We start from the raw sequence: 14,843 nt of genomic DNA, 5'->3' as shown, positions 1-14,843 counted from the left end.
TCTTCAGAACTTAGTGAATAGAAAAGAGTAAGTGCAGGATCTCTAAAATGTTATGCTGGAAATAATATTCCTGAGGAAAAGAATAGATGTCCATCTAAACACATAATGTGATGCTGCACTTTACTTAGTATTAACGAGAACATTGCGACTGCTTCCAACAAACAAACCAAAAAAAGGTAATTTGAGGGGTCATTGTAGGTTTATTTAGGGTGAGATGGACTTACTGAAGCTCAGTGAAAACTTCAACTTTAATAAGAGAAAAGGAGACAAACACATTTTTTGGTGGCTATTTTAAGAATTTCACCTGAGTTCTTCAGACCTCACCACCCCTCTCATTATTGTTAGTAACCTGATGAAAATGTGTTTTCAATCTCCGGCATTCCAAGATTGTAAGTAAATAATTCTGTCCTTGAACCATAGCGCAGATTAATTACGAGCTGGAAGTTGTTCCTCTTGAACAGAGAATATGAAAGTTTTTAACAAAGAGAATATTCATTAATCTTGTGAGATGTTTTTTTTGGAAGACAAATATGTATTTCTGAGGGGAAAAACACTAACAAGCTTTAGATAGAAAGCCAGATTTTCTGTATACTTGTGTATTGCATGCGTCCCAAACAAGACGTTGTAATAGCTGTGTGTCCTTGTAATGTCAAGTGCAACGTCTGGCCACTGTGAAGCAGCATATTTGTTCTGAGATGTTAAAGCATTAAATGAGCATTTTCAAACAGACCTGAATAGTCTTGTTTTAGCAATACACTTGAAAAAATACATTGCTAACTGTTTGAAGAAAATTATTTTAAAAAGGACAATGGAAATATGCAATAAAGTATACACACATACATCACTTTAAGGGCTGTATAGTTAAAATCTGTGTTCTCTTTCAGGAAGTTTAATCCATATAGGAGGTGGATAGGTAAAAATAGATGTATATATGGGTATCTTTGTTACAGTTTCTTAGATTTATTTTTTACTCAGTGTGCTTTAGTCACGTTACTTCAGATTAGGTGGAGTGATGTTGTTGCAGCTCTGGCTCACTTGCAGCTTGGGGAGTGTTGCTCCAGAGGCGTGCCAGCTCTGAGGGTATGCTCTGGGTGCTCTTCAGCTTGTTTTATCCTTTGAATTCGTATAAGGCACTATGGCCCATGTGCATTATATGTGTTCTCCTTTGATCCATAGAGTCTGTTGCCGTTTGTAGGTGTAAAAGCTTGGTTCATAACCTTTAATTTTTAGAGCACTGCTTTGGTCTTAGGAATCCTTGGAGTAGTTTCTCATATCAGCAGAAATCATGAATGTTCCACAGATACTAATTAACTTTGGAGATTTAGACTAAAGATCTGAATTTTTCCACTGTTCACTGATCAATAGGTTAAAATTAGGTAAATTTTCTCTGTAATAACAAAACCCACTTTTTACTTGAATTTAAAGGGCAGAAAAATCCTGACAAAAGGTACTCAGGAACTTGCAAAATCTTCCTTGAACGGCTCTCCGGTTTGTACTTTGGGCCATATGAATTATAGAACATCATCGGTGGGGGGAAATAAAAAAAAAAAAAGACATTTTTTACACTACTAAAGACTGTAGATCCTAAAACTAGAACTATCAGAAAGGAAAAATATCACATTAGGAAAGAAGAAAGTTGCTAGAAAAAACCCAAAGCGAATAGGAAGAAAGGGCTACGTAATAAAGTAAGACTTAATGAATGCGTTTTCTATTGATACATGATCACTAGAAGGGCTGTGCTTGGCACACCTTAGACATCTGCATTTACCTTAGATGTATTTTTTGCATGGCTGTGTATGTAATGCAGTAGGTACTTGGTCTTTATGAACAGAGCTAACAACAGAGTTTAGGGTCATGGGTGATAGGAGAACAGTGTGAGGGTAGAAGTGTTTGTAGACACTACTATCAAACAGTTGGAATAACCAAGCCCACATACTTCACAGTTAGTAGCAGGTAACGCGGAGTTAATGAGAGCGAATGTTTGAAATGAATTTCTTGCTGCCACCTAGTGTCTAACGGCAAAATGGCAAGGAAATTTCTAGAGTTCCGAGCACGGATTTTACATTCAACATCAGGGTATTCCTCTTATTCCACTTCATACCGAAGTGTAGACAAAGGCCAGTCCTAATATGAAAGTGTTCAAGGTTTTCCCTTGAGAAGAATGGGAAAGTGTAATTTAGCTTGTGCAAGCGATTCTGTGAATTTTCGATAAGTACTCAGTAGAATGGCAGCTAATGTGTTAAAAGTTGCTCTTCTCAAGCCGATTCCCAGCAGAAGAGTTTTATGAGGTGCCAGAAGAAATGCTTAATAATATTACTTCCATAGTAGACAGGGTGGAGCCTATTTGCAATATTGGTCTCTACTACTAATTTTCTCCATTAACCCAGACATACTATACCTTCTAGTAGTGTTTACCATCCTCCAGAAAGACCCCAAAGGGTTGTTTTCCTGTTTTATATATAAATCTATATCTATATACGTAATCTCATAGGAATACAATAGGGTACTTGACAGGCTGATCTGACAAACTCAGATAAAGATGTTGTTATTGGTTACTTTGGTTTTTAGATTACTTTTCCTCACAGTCCTCTTCGTTCCACCTGTTCTTGCTCATGAGCCTTTGCTTCCCTGTGCTCCTGTTCTTATATCCTGCAAGTACCATCCAGTCTTTAACTCTTCCCCTTCTCAGCTGCACTGAAGCTTTTGGCTGATGGGAGAGAAGGGTTGTTACACTGGGAAGCAATGCCAGTTCTGTTTGTTTTCAGGCCAGATGTGAAAGACAAGCAGAAGTTGACTGCCACTGTAGCAGTTCTTGTGATGGGAGATGCCGAGTTGTTCCTAATGCATACTGCTGAATGCAGTTATGATGAACACACCCCGCCATCCATTTATTGTAACGGATTTATTGCAAACATCTGAAGAGACTGTGACATCCATATTTTACAATGTAATGAATGGAGACGGTGGTTGCAAGAAAATATTGAAAAAGACAATGCAAAATCAGTTCACCTGAATAAGTGGGTTGGTGAGAAGAGGTTTTTCAAAACAGGAAAAGGGTGATCTTTCACTGAGAACAATCATCCACCCTGTTCCATGCTAACCTCCACACCTAGATCATCCAGTTATTTAACAAATGGTTGACCTTCTTTGCAAGCTGTACTCAACTCATCGTGAGTTTGTTTGCCAGTGAGATATGGCCATGTCTTTTGGGGTGATTTCTTGAAGACCCGCATTTACCATGTTGCCTATACACCCAACCTCTTCAGTCCTTATCTAATAGAGTCAGTGCAGTGTGAGAAATTGGTGCGCATCTTCCTCTTCCCTGTCAAACAAGTATTGGGGGGGGCTTTTGTCTTGAAAAAAATTGTGGTATTAAAAATAAAGCCAGTCAATAGAACTTAAAGTTTTTGGCTTAAATCAGCGATGACTGAGGTCTGTTGACTTTAATGAATTTAAGTCCACATAGATGAGGGTTGGAATTATATAAATGCAGAAAACATCTCTTCATTCTGTAAGCTCTGGAAATGTTGTTGGCGTAAACCACTGGAACAAACTACCCAGGAGAGAAGTGAATTCACTCTCGACATTTCTGAATAAGACTAAATGCCTTTATGGAAGATATATTTTATTCAAACAGAAATTATATGGCTCAGTGCAAAAGTACCTGGATGGAACTCTGTGGCCTGTATTATAGAATCATATGTCTTTTTGGACCTCAAAATCTAGTGGTCTTCAAAGTTTCCTTTTACTTTTTGCAGTCTCGTGCTGTTGGTTATATTTGCTGTTGCTTAACTAAGACAGTAGACTTTAGGAGAGTCAAAAGCCTTTCTGGAAAATTGCCTGCAGAAGGACTGCAGAGAAGCTAGGAAGTGGTTGAGGGCTCCCTTCCTGCGACAGTAATGCTGGGTAGTTATTGACATATTGAAGTGTGAAACGAGAAGTCCTTCTCAAAAGACTGTGGAAGTCACTGTAACGTGCTGAAGACATATTTAATTGTACGTGAAATAAGAGACAATGTCCATTAGACGTGGACCGTCATTAGGGTTCAGTGCTAACACGGTTGGAGGTGACTTTCAAGTTCTACTTCTCAAAAGCTGTTACTTGAATTTTGGTGGGGTTTTTTGTTTCAGTCACGCATTGCAGTGTCAGGTAGTATTTGGTTCTGAATTCATAACTTATCCTTGCAACACTGAACTCTGGACATTCACATATTTTTTGGAGATGAAAGCTTAGCTGCTGGCACAGAAGAAAACAGTCTCCTGAAAGAAATGTCTGGACTTAACATCCATCCTCAAACTGGATCAGTTTAGCATTGGCAAGAGTCCATTTGTAATCAATCTGCTAACAGAAGAGTGATAGAGTGGCTACTTTCCTTGAATTAAATAACTGAAACCAAGACTTGGGGTCAGTCTTTGGTGCATATGTATCAATCTGTAAACAGTTGGCCACATTTCTACAAGGTGTTATTTCAACAAATAGACAGTTGTCTGTGCAGGTCTAAATACAGACTGAGGTGAAGGGAAGGAGAGACTTTACGTTTCAACTGACCTTTAGGAAAGAGGTTATATCACATAGGGTAGGGATAATTTAAATGCTCTAGACATGCACTAGCTATGGATGCACTTTCTGATGAAAAACTGAAATTGAGTACAAATAGAGCCATCGAGATGCCCTAGAGCCTCTATTCTACATGAAAACCATTTTAGGACAGTGAGGTAAAGGCTTTGCTAATGTAATGCGTAGACGTGCCCTCTCTCATAAAAGAGTGCAGAATCCTAAATGTTTGTGCTGAACTACGGAAGCGATTATTACTAGATGTTAATGTATCTCAGAGAAAAACTCAGTGACCTAGGAGGAACCGCAATATGCTAAACAACATTTTTTTTTTAAAAACAGTACTTAATAAAAGTGGTTTCCATAGGAACCCAAATCCATAAGAACTGACAAGTTTTTTTTAGGGACATTACGACTGGCATGTAATAGCAATAATAATAGTTTTTTTTGTCATCCTTATGTATGCTGTGTGTGTTTTGATTTCCTGATACTATTTTTCAGAATATAACCTGGACTGTATTTTTTCATTTCAAACACGCCTCTCTGTACCACCTCCTTCAGTTTCTGCAAATTCATTCTTATTGTTTACAGAAAATTTACTTAAAAAGAAGTATGGACTGAAAAGTTTGGGATTTGCTTGTACCATGAAGGAATCTTCTTGTTGCACATTCCAGCTTGAGTCCAGGCCAGGCCAGCAGAGGAAGTCTTTTAGAGCTTTCAGAAAATGTCAGATGTGCTGATAAGAAATCAGACACGTGGGTGGAACCATGATCAGAGCCAGGGCCACTTGACATTGTCTCAGTATCTGGTTACTACACATGATGGATTGCTCCTGCCATCTAGGTTGTGCTCAGTAAGCTGGCACTCACTGTTCCTTCTGCTGGCATCTGCGTGATACCACAATTTGCAACCTTGTTAGCAGTCTCATTTCTAAGTCCATGTACAAGCAAGATCTCAATCTTTTGCTTCTGTATTTCCATTCATCTGGACTCCTTTTATTTGTTTCATTATTCCTCTACTCATTCTTGGATAAGATATAGTATTCTGTAATTTATAGTGGAGCTGATTCCTTTGGTGAGTCTGAGGCAGGCAGAAATAAGAAAGTCCTTACAGGTTGCCTAGGCTGCTAGGAGATGGACGGATCCACCTTTAGTGTTGGGAGTTGCTCTGGAATTCAGCTTCTGAGACCACCTGGCCCAGCCAAGCCTTTGGCAAAGATAAGTGTCCCCATCTTGCCTGCCTACAATTTCTCTTCTCTCTCCCCTTACCTGCGCAGACAGCTCTGTTGGGGGTGTGTATATGTATTAGTATTGCATTTACTAATTAGTGTATAGTGTGAGTTTCCTCAGTGATATATTTAAGGAATGCATAAGGATCACTTGTATGTCTGCCCTTCCACAGCAGTGCAGAAAGGGCTGCATTATTCTTCAGATAACAGAGCTTTATGTGCTTACACAACTTGCAAAACAGTTCTTTTAAAGAGGTGATTGTCAAATATAGTTCCAAAGTCTCGTCTCCTAACGTTGTAGATTTCCTCTGAGAATTCCCCTTAAAGGGAAATCCTTTGATTCGTCAGTGTGACAAACCCATTTAAATAATAAAAGCCACTGGAAATAAGCATGTATTTTATTGGCGTTTCTACACATTGAGCTGTAGGGGGAGTTAAGGTCAGACGTTGAATATAAAAGGCAACAGTTGACAAAGTAATGTACAGCATTTGTTTGGTGTCCAGCCAAGGATTTGCAGTGCTTTTAAAATGGTAAAGTACATAGCAAATATTTGATGTGCCAAACCACAGAAGACGGTTGATGATGGTTATGGAGTGGAAGAGACTCTGTAAGTAGTCCCCATAGTGTATTTACTATACTGTACATTTTGCACATGCTATTTATTATACTGCTAGTAATATGTTTGTAGTGCTTTTTTTTTTTTTTCCCATAGTATATTATCATGAACAGAGACCCAGCGGGAGATTTTTACTTATTGTGAAATAAGAGTTGTGCCTCTTGCGGTCCCCTTCCTTCCGTAAAAATCAAGTTAGCATTTTCAGGAATGAACAATGCAGAAGTGTTTTATTACCATATAGGAGATTGTTCTGGAAACAAAATTAGATGTAACAACATTAAAAAAACAACAGCACCCAAACAAAAAACCAACAGTGACACCCTAAGCCCAAAGAGAAGTCTGCTAATTAAGAAACTGGAGAAGGCTGGTACTTTAAACTTCTATTCTCTGTTACATTGCTTCCTTATTTCTTTATTAATTTTCACACCACCACCATCACCACCATTCATTTCTTTTGTATTGTCTTTTCTCATCCTGACGTGTCTACAGTTCAGTCTTCTGCTCCAATGAAGTCACGATCTGGCTAGCTGCAAGCTCGCCAACTCACTGGCCATGAGCAATGCAGCTGCACCAAGCCAGGGCTCAGCATATGCCAGACCCCTCTGCAGGTGGGCATGCAACTTCTGTGCTTCTGCTAATGCCGAAACTGGATGCTGCATCACTGTGGGGTGAAGGTACCTGAAGGCTTCCTGGGGGGCTGCCAGTGTGTTTTGTTTCCAGCTCTGTCAGATCCTCAGGATCAAAGGTGACTTGGCATTTGTTCTGTGTGTGGCCAGGCACCCCAGAGCAGGGCTGAGTGCTTGCTCTGTAAATCTGACCCTTCCTTTCAAAACTGCCTGTGAGAAATCCTGGATTTTACATACGTGTTTTTCCTTAGCTTAGACTGGATGATCCCTTAAGTTCTGTTTTCACTTGCGCTGGTAGACCTAAGCAAATCTGTTGAATTCAGTTACAGGGGAGCTGTAAAAAATTGTAAAACAAAGCAAAAAAAGAAGTCTGTCTGGAGGTGCCTGATTTTAACTACTACAGAGATATCCAAGTTCTAAATGTGGATTAGCTTTCAATACAAAGAGAGCCTACAAGTCTGAGACTTCTGATCTTTATGTACTTGGGCTGCTACTTAATTTTAAGCTTGTGAGTGTCCTGTTTGAAGGTGGGACTCTCTCTTGCTTAATGTTAAACATGTGCATAAGTGTTTGTCCGGCTGAAGTCTGCGACTTTCTTCTCAAGGCATGTACGATTTACTGTGTGCATTTGCTAGGCAACTTTAAACAATGCACCTTTATTCTGTTTACAGCAGCTATGGATCCATTTCTCTGTTTGTGGAAATCCACATTTGGCATTTTCAGAGATGCCTGAGCCAAGCTCAAACCTCAGTGTTTGGATATGGGGTGATGGTAGACACATGTCTTGTCAGTTCCACAGTTTTGTTATTTTTTAAATGTATCTGATTATACACGGGGCTTATATAGTGAAAACAAAGCTTTCATTAGCCCAGTTTGGGAGGAGCTGTGGTTAAAGATGAGGGAGAGAAATGACAGAAAAGGATCGTGAGGAGGGAGGCAGGGAAGGATGAAGGCAGGCAAACAACCAATGGTGCTACAGCAAGTGAGGACAAAAATTCTAGAGGCAGCCTTTCGGAGATGAATGAGTGATTAAGAGCTAGCTGCCTCCCGGCTTCTTTGGAGATGGTGAGTGTTGTCTCACATGGAGTGGACTGGTGGTCTCGCATGAAGGAGTGGACGGGTCATCCAGACATATGTTCCTGAGTCTGGGCTGCAGGTACCTTTCTGCCTGTGTGTGAGGCTGCCTGAAGAAGAGGCTTCAGGAGCCTGGCAGTCCTGGGCTTTAACCTCATAAAGGCTGCTTCCCTCTTATGCTTGCAGTTTCCCTGGTGGTAGGAAGAGGATACCAGGTCCCTGCTGTAGGTGGGCTCTGCTGAATTTCAGGAAGAGGAAATAAAGGGGCTAGAGGATCAAGTTGAATAGAAAATGGTAGTCCCTTTGAGGCTGCATTTTAAATCAAATTAAAAATAATTCATTTTGATAGGTTTTTATAGGTTTTATAGCATCATGGGACCCAATCAACTGAGAAGCAAGTGTGAACAAAGCCTATCCATATTTCTCTTTGCTAAGGATATATTTTACAAATCAGAGACTGAAACGCTGATAAATTACAATGCCTGGATCTCAGCCAGATGGGGTCTGGGACAAAGTGGCTGACCAGTCACATCTGTTCTGTGCCTTCTCCACAGAACCTCTTCTCACATTAGGACCAGTAATGAACTTAACCAAAATAGTGGTAATTTATAGTGAAATGCGGAGTATGGCAGGAAAACAGGCTGGAGTTTTCAACAGCCTGAAAAGGCAGAGAACCTAAACTGGAGGGAAAATATCTCTCTGAAGATGAAGGGCAAGATTCTCAATTGATGTACATCTCTGCAACTTGGCATCAGTGAAGCTATGCTGATTTACACCAGCTGAAAAATCTGGAAGGGAACAATGCACTTTTTGTTTAATTTTTATGTGCTTCTCAGACCATCCGTCACATTCAGTTGCAGAGCAATAACATTTGGTAGATGTTTAGTCTTGATTTTTTTTTTCCTGAAATGGGAAGTGAATTAAATGAAGTGAAGATAGAATAAAGCAATTTGATTATTAGAGTTAGCTGAACAGTCTGGAACAAAAAAAGATAATGTCAAATAATGTATTTGACATCATAGTAAAATACAGGCAAATGCATTATTTCTTATAAAAATTGTTAATAGAAATTTACAGAAGTAGATTGTGCTGGATATGACTAGATTTAGGAAGAGCTGGCTGTGTGAAACTCTCTGGCTAATCCATCTCTTTCATAGTATATGTTACATACCCTCTGCCTGTTGCACCTTTACCATCCACTGGCAGCATCACTGAGTGCTGAATGTCATCAGAAGACTCAAGATCTGAGCGTTACCAGTTCTGGTTTAGGGAATGAAAGGGAATTTGGACTGGTGTCTGCCTCTACCTGCTGAGCTCATTTTGTTGCAGTGGTTGAAATCACATGCCAGTCCAGCTGTGTACCCTTTACAAAATGGCTCTTTCTGAAGGGAGGGTGATAGACTGGTGGCTTGCTCAGACAGGAGCACTGTGCCAAAGCAGTAGAAACAATTTATGGACTGAAGACCATGCTCACCTAAAGGAACAACTGATTGTAAAGGGCTCCTTTCTGTTTCTGCCTAAGCCTGTTATCAAAGGTGGAGGGGAAGAACAGGTGATGCCAAACTACTGGCTTCCTCACGTGCAGGCAACGTTAGACTGAAAACAGGGCTGACGACCTGGCAGACTTTATGTCCATCACTGCAAAATGCTGACCCATGCATCAGCATTGGTACGGAGTGGGAAATGACTGGTGCCAGCAAAAGTTTCGGAGCAGGGCATTTCCCCAGCGGACCAAGGGATTGGATTGAAACTCTGGGACTTCCCATTTAGGACTTGTTCTCTGCTGTGGAATACATATATTAAATGACCATTATTCCAGCCCAACAGTAGTTCACAGTCCAATCTGTACTGCCTTTAAAAAAACAGTTTTTTAAAGGTGCTACAGTTTAATATGGGAAAAATATTCCTAAAATATTATTCCTAAGGCTATCAGCCAAGCTGTACAAACCACCCTTGCAGTCAATGACAAATAGTTGTGTGGGAAATACACTTCCTCTTTCACAGACAATTTTGCAATTTCTAACTGTTATATTTTGCATCCCAAATCAGGAAAGAAAACAGGTATGTGATACTTTCAACAAGACATGCATAAAAAAATCCCAGATCCTGTTCCTTGAGAGTCTCAGTTTGGAAACACTGAAGGAGCCAGGTTTACCTCCCAGGCAGCATGGCTAGGACAATAGCTGGGGAGTCCAGGGAGCAGACCACCTTGCTACACAGCAAGGCAGGTAGGGCAGGGCTGTGGTGAACCAGGCACCAACCAGCCTTGCCATCAGGGAATGCCCAGTTTGAAATAGGTTTACCCAGCGTGAACATCAGGTTAACCCAGTGTGAACTGCAGTGGGAGAGGAAATGCCACTGAGCACAAATTTAAATTCCTTTTATTCCAGCATGGGGAGCTGATGGCAGAAGAACAAGGATATTTGCTGGCAAATCAGCTTGTGAAGGAAATGGAAGAGGAGTGATCAGCTCTGGCTTCTGATGGTGGGTGAGCAAGATTTGAGTGTGTGCTTTATTTGACCTACAGATTGTATGTGGAGTGTGCATTTTCTTGTGCAAGTGCAATAGGCGATCTAGTGTTATGCCCTTTACCAAGAGAGACAGTGAGGTTCAGCTGAGTTGAGAGTGGGGAATTTCTTCACATCACATAGCAGCCCAAGAGAGTAAATATTATGTGGGTTGTGCTGGTACACAGTAGTACACCAAATGTTATTCACGTGGCTTTAGAGGTGTTCAGTCTGATTCAGTGGCTACCCAACACATTTAGTGCCAGAGACCTCTATAACAATATGCTGCTCTTGGACACATAGTTCCTGAAAACATAAATCCCTGTGTGTGGTTACTGTACAACCCGGATCTGACTCATTGCTTCACAAAGCACTTTTAGTTGCTTTGGATATGTGATGATATGCACTATACAAACCTAGTAACCATGCTACTCCCGTAATGGTCTACTATCTCAGAGCTCTCAAGAAAACTTTGGTCTCTGTTATCCACACCATAGCCACTAAGAACTTCATGTGGCAACCTAACCAGGATCCTGTAGCTTCAGCGACTCTGAATCTATCCCCTTGGTGTTCCAGCTGATGGGGAGGTCTCAAGAGGTGTTAGCAGCGTATAGTCCACAGCAAAGTGTTGCACAGTTTTCTTTCCATGCAGTAGGGGGTAGTAAAATACTCGGAGACTACATGTGCAAGGAAAGAACACCAAATAGTAGAGCAACTGAGTGGAAAACAAACAAAATGTCTATTTTTAAACCAAGCTATATCTGTATAATTTTAAATGGGGAACCTTTTGAGTCCTTGTAAAACAAGTTCCTTAAGTGTTTGAACGATGCTATTTAAATGTGTAATGATTTGGCCTACAAAAAAACCCCAACATATTAATTGCTGCACTTTCAGGATGAAAGTATTAAACATTTTAATCGTGCTCTGCATGTTTAGGATGCAAACAAAAGTGCTCATTGTGAACTTGCCAATTAAAGTAGCTGCCAATAGGGAAAGGAGACGTGCCTGTGGCTTTCTTTGGGTTAGCTGAGGTCATGTCTACAAGTAATGCACAGGTTCTTAAAGAAGTTTGGCGTCTGAATGCGTAAAAATCCTAAGCAATACTCCACTCTTTCTATCAAAAGTTTTGTAGCTGTTTTCTTCTGACAATAATGTTTACAGAACATCAGGGCTTTTCAATGTAACACTTAAAGAATGCAAAGGGCTGTCTGAGATGTTAGTGCTAAGAACCCAGTTGCAGGACTGCTTTTGAACTTCAGAGCACTGGGCATGAACGTGGCCTAGTCCAATGAGCATCATAAAAATTAAACAAAAAGTGCATTGTTCCCTTCCAGATTTTTCAGCTGGTGTAAATCAGCATAGCTTCACTGATGCCAAGTTGCAGAGATGTACATCAATTGAGAATCTTGCCCTTCATCTTCAGAGAGATATTTTCCCTCCAGTTTAGGTTCTCTGCCTTTTCAGGCTGTTGAAAACTCCAGCCTGTTTTCCTGCCATACTCTGCATTTCACCTTAAACCATCAAGGAAACCCACGTGAAGCTGGTGGAAACAGTCATGTGCTTCGAGTCAAGGAACGGTTTAGAACTTCACTGTTTCAGATCTTAGAGTTTTGAAGTAACAATTTCATTTAAGTCATTTTCTGCAGATTTCTATAGTACCATTTAACATCATATGGAGTATTTCAGTAACATCAGGTTTCTCTTCCAAACAGCATAGAAAAAACAGACTTTTAATTTTCTTAAGGATTTCATAGAAATGTATAACCTGTGGAATTGGTTTCTAGTCATGTTCTCCCACGAAATGAGCCTGATAAGACCTAAATCCCAGCTCACTTATTCCAGTGTATGTTAAGAGCAATCTGAATGACTAACACACAAGGCACACTGGCGTAGAGAGCTGTGAAGAGCTGAGAATCTGGCTTGGTGTTCTCTATTGCGGGAGGAAAGCTGTGTTTAAATCCATATATGAAATGGAAGATATTTATTTTACATTTCTGCAACTGTTTTTAAAAGTTAGATCTCAATCGTGTATTTCTATCTCAGCTGCTGTGGCTTCATAGGAAGATTCTGAAGAAGATCTAGAAATCCTTTGGTGAGTATATACCGAATTCGTGTTATGTAATGGTTTGCATTTTATTGGTAACTATTACTAAAGATTCTGAAGTAAATTAAAAAAAACAACCTGTAAGCCAAATCTACTTTATTTTCAAGAATCTCCAGCTATCACTCACATATCCTTGCCAAACATGTCATTTCTCTTAGCAACAGTATAGATGGCTTTAACAAGTATTTTTAACCTGTGAAAGAAAGTCACAGAGCTCACTTCTGAAATGTGAAATTATGTTCAGATACCTAAGAGCTGGATTCAGTGATAAATTGCTTCCCCTCCTCACAAGACCATGGAAGCTATTCTTGAAGGGCATGCTTAGTGTTTCAGTGTAAGTGGTTTGGATGGAGTTCTGTCTTTCTAGTTGAATTTGGCTTTACTTTTTTCTAATATTATGAATTATTCTGTGTGATAAAATACACATTTATCTTGGGGAAAAATGTTAATATTACAGAGAAAGATTGAGGCAAAGATAACATTAGTTATATACATATTTCTCTGTAATTCATCCACATTTTTACAGTTAAATTGCCACCTGAGTTAGCTTGGGGTAATTTAAATGGCATCCTGGTAGCCATAGTTTCAACAAGAAATTTCCAAAATTTTGCTTGCAGTTTTGCCTACACATAATGTGTAGTGCAGTCTTTAGTGCTGTTTCAGAACCCCTTTAAAAACAGGTATTTCTGGGATGGCAGATGCTAGCAGCAGAGATACTTGGTTGGTATTATCCAGTCAAAGTAAAAGACTGACCAGTCTTTTACAGCCACCTTGTCGGCAGTTTCCATCATCACTGTGGGATGTATAATGCAGAATGATGTGGCAACATAGCTGAGTCTGGCTGTATATGTGCCAGAACCACAAATCTGTTGCTGAATATAATGTACCTTTTTTCCATCTAATGAATAAAGGCATAGATAATACATGGAGGTTCTCACATCCCCCTCTATCTTTCATTCCCATCTTTGGATTGCCTACCAAGTGCTCCAAGTGCAAACTAACATCTGATTTTGATATACCATATCCTGCTATCTCATTTAAACCATGTCTTTGTAGGGCATGTTAATACTTAGCAATATCAGTTAAATACTCTCTTTACTTTCAACATCTATTTAATCAAGTGGGTCAGGCAGACTTGCAATGAGATCACACTGCTAGTGTCCCTTTTTAAGCCTTCTACAGCATCCTGTCTTCTTCAATGCTCATTTTTAGATGGTGAGTTTCATGGGGCAAGCATTATCTTTATTTATGGCTTGTTCAGTGCTAAACACTATTTCATTGTTTGAAGGTTAGTCATACACATTGGCCAATGTGCTTATATTAAGAGCTTTGCCAGACCCAGTGCCTTAATGCTGTTCTTTAACTTCTCTTTAACCTTTTGGAAGAGTCCTTTGAATAGCCACTACGATTTAATTCACCAGTTCTTGAACTTTATTCTGGAGTACTGATTATCAGATGTTAATTTTTTAATAAAATTTGAAAATAAGATTTGAAAAGCTTATCTTATAGTGAGATACATGCCTGGCCATCAGGAATGGAAGAGGGAATATGTAACGTTCACTTTTCCTGTAGGGCTTTTGTGTATAGGTAACCTTATAGTTAGATTCAAAATTTGAAAGAAAAAAAGAACCTTGAGACCTGTTTTAATGTCAGATCCACTTGAATGGCAGGAATAAGAATGCTGATATCACTGGGGTTGAATAAATTTTCTGTAGGAACTAGTGAAAGATAGAGTTAGGGTTTCAGGAAGGAAGGCTGTATCAAGTCTAATTTATTGCTGGATTTATAAGGGTTCAAAAGGTAGCTGGTGTAGTCATAAGCAAATATTTTATTTTCAGTATTCCTGGACACGTATTCTATTTAAGGAAGGTCTGGGATAAGGCTGGGGAACTGGGAAAAAACATGTCAGAGAGAGTAGTATGGCGTGGGCAGGAGCATATGCTTCATATTAGGTATTCCAGTACAGATCCATCCTCTCTCTACAGTATGTGTTAATTTTAGGGCTAGGGCTAGAATCGGGTTTTCAGAAAAGAAGGTAGAAAGCATTTTTATTCTTGCATTCTGCAAGACTGTCAGAGATAGAATGACAGATTGCGTAATTGGAAACAAATGCCTTATATTCGGATTTACTAT

The 14,843-nt window shown here is 39.7% G+C and overlaps 1 long non-coding RNA gene across 4 annotated transcripts in view; it reads left to right on the top strand.

The window, feature by feature from the left end:
* Positions 1 to 14,843, top strand: part of LOC130153057 (uncharacterized) — a 166,886-nt gene that overhangs the window by 137,121 nt on the left and 14,922 nt on the right. For all 4 annotated transcript variants that reach the window (XR_008823198.1, XR_008823199.1, XR_008823196.1 and 1 more), the window contains 2 exons: positions 10,490 to 10,583; positions 12,650 to 12,698. This is a non-coding gene — a long non-coding RNA (uncharacterized LOC130153057). The remainder of the gene's footprint in view (positions 1 to 10,489; positions 10,584 to 12,649; positions 12,699 to 14,843) is intronic.

This window comes from Falco biarmicus, chromosome 7 (assembly GCF_023638135.1).
Source record: "Falco biarmicus isolate bFalBia1 chromosome 7, bFalBia1.pri, whole genome shotgun sequence".
NCBI classification, from domain to species: domain Eukaryota; kingdom Metazoa; phylum Chordata; class Aves; order Falconiformes; family Falconidae; genus Falco; species Falco biarmicus.
This window is presented reverse-complemented; position numbering and strand designations above follow the sequence as displayed.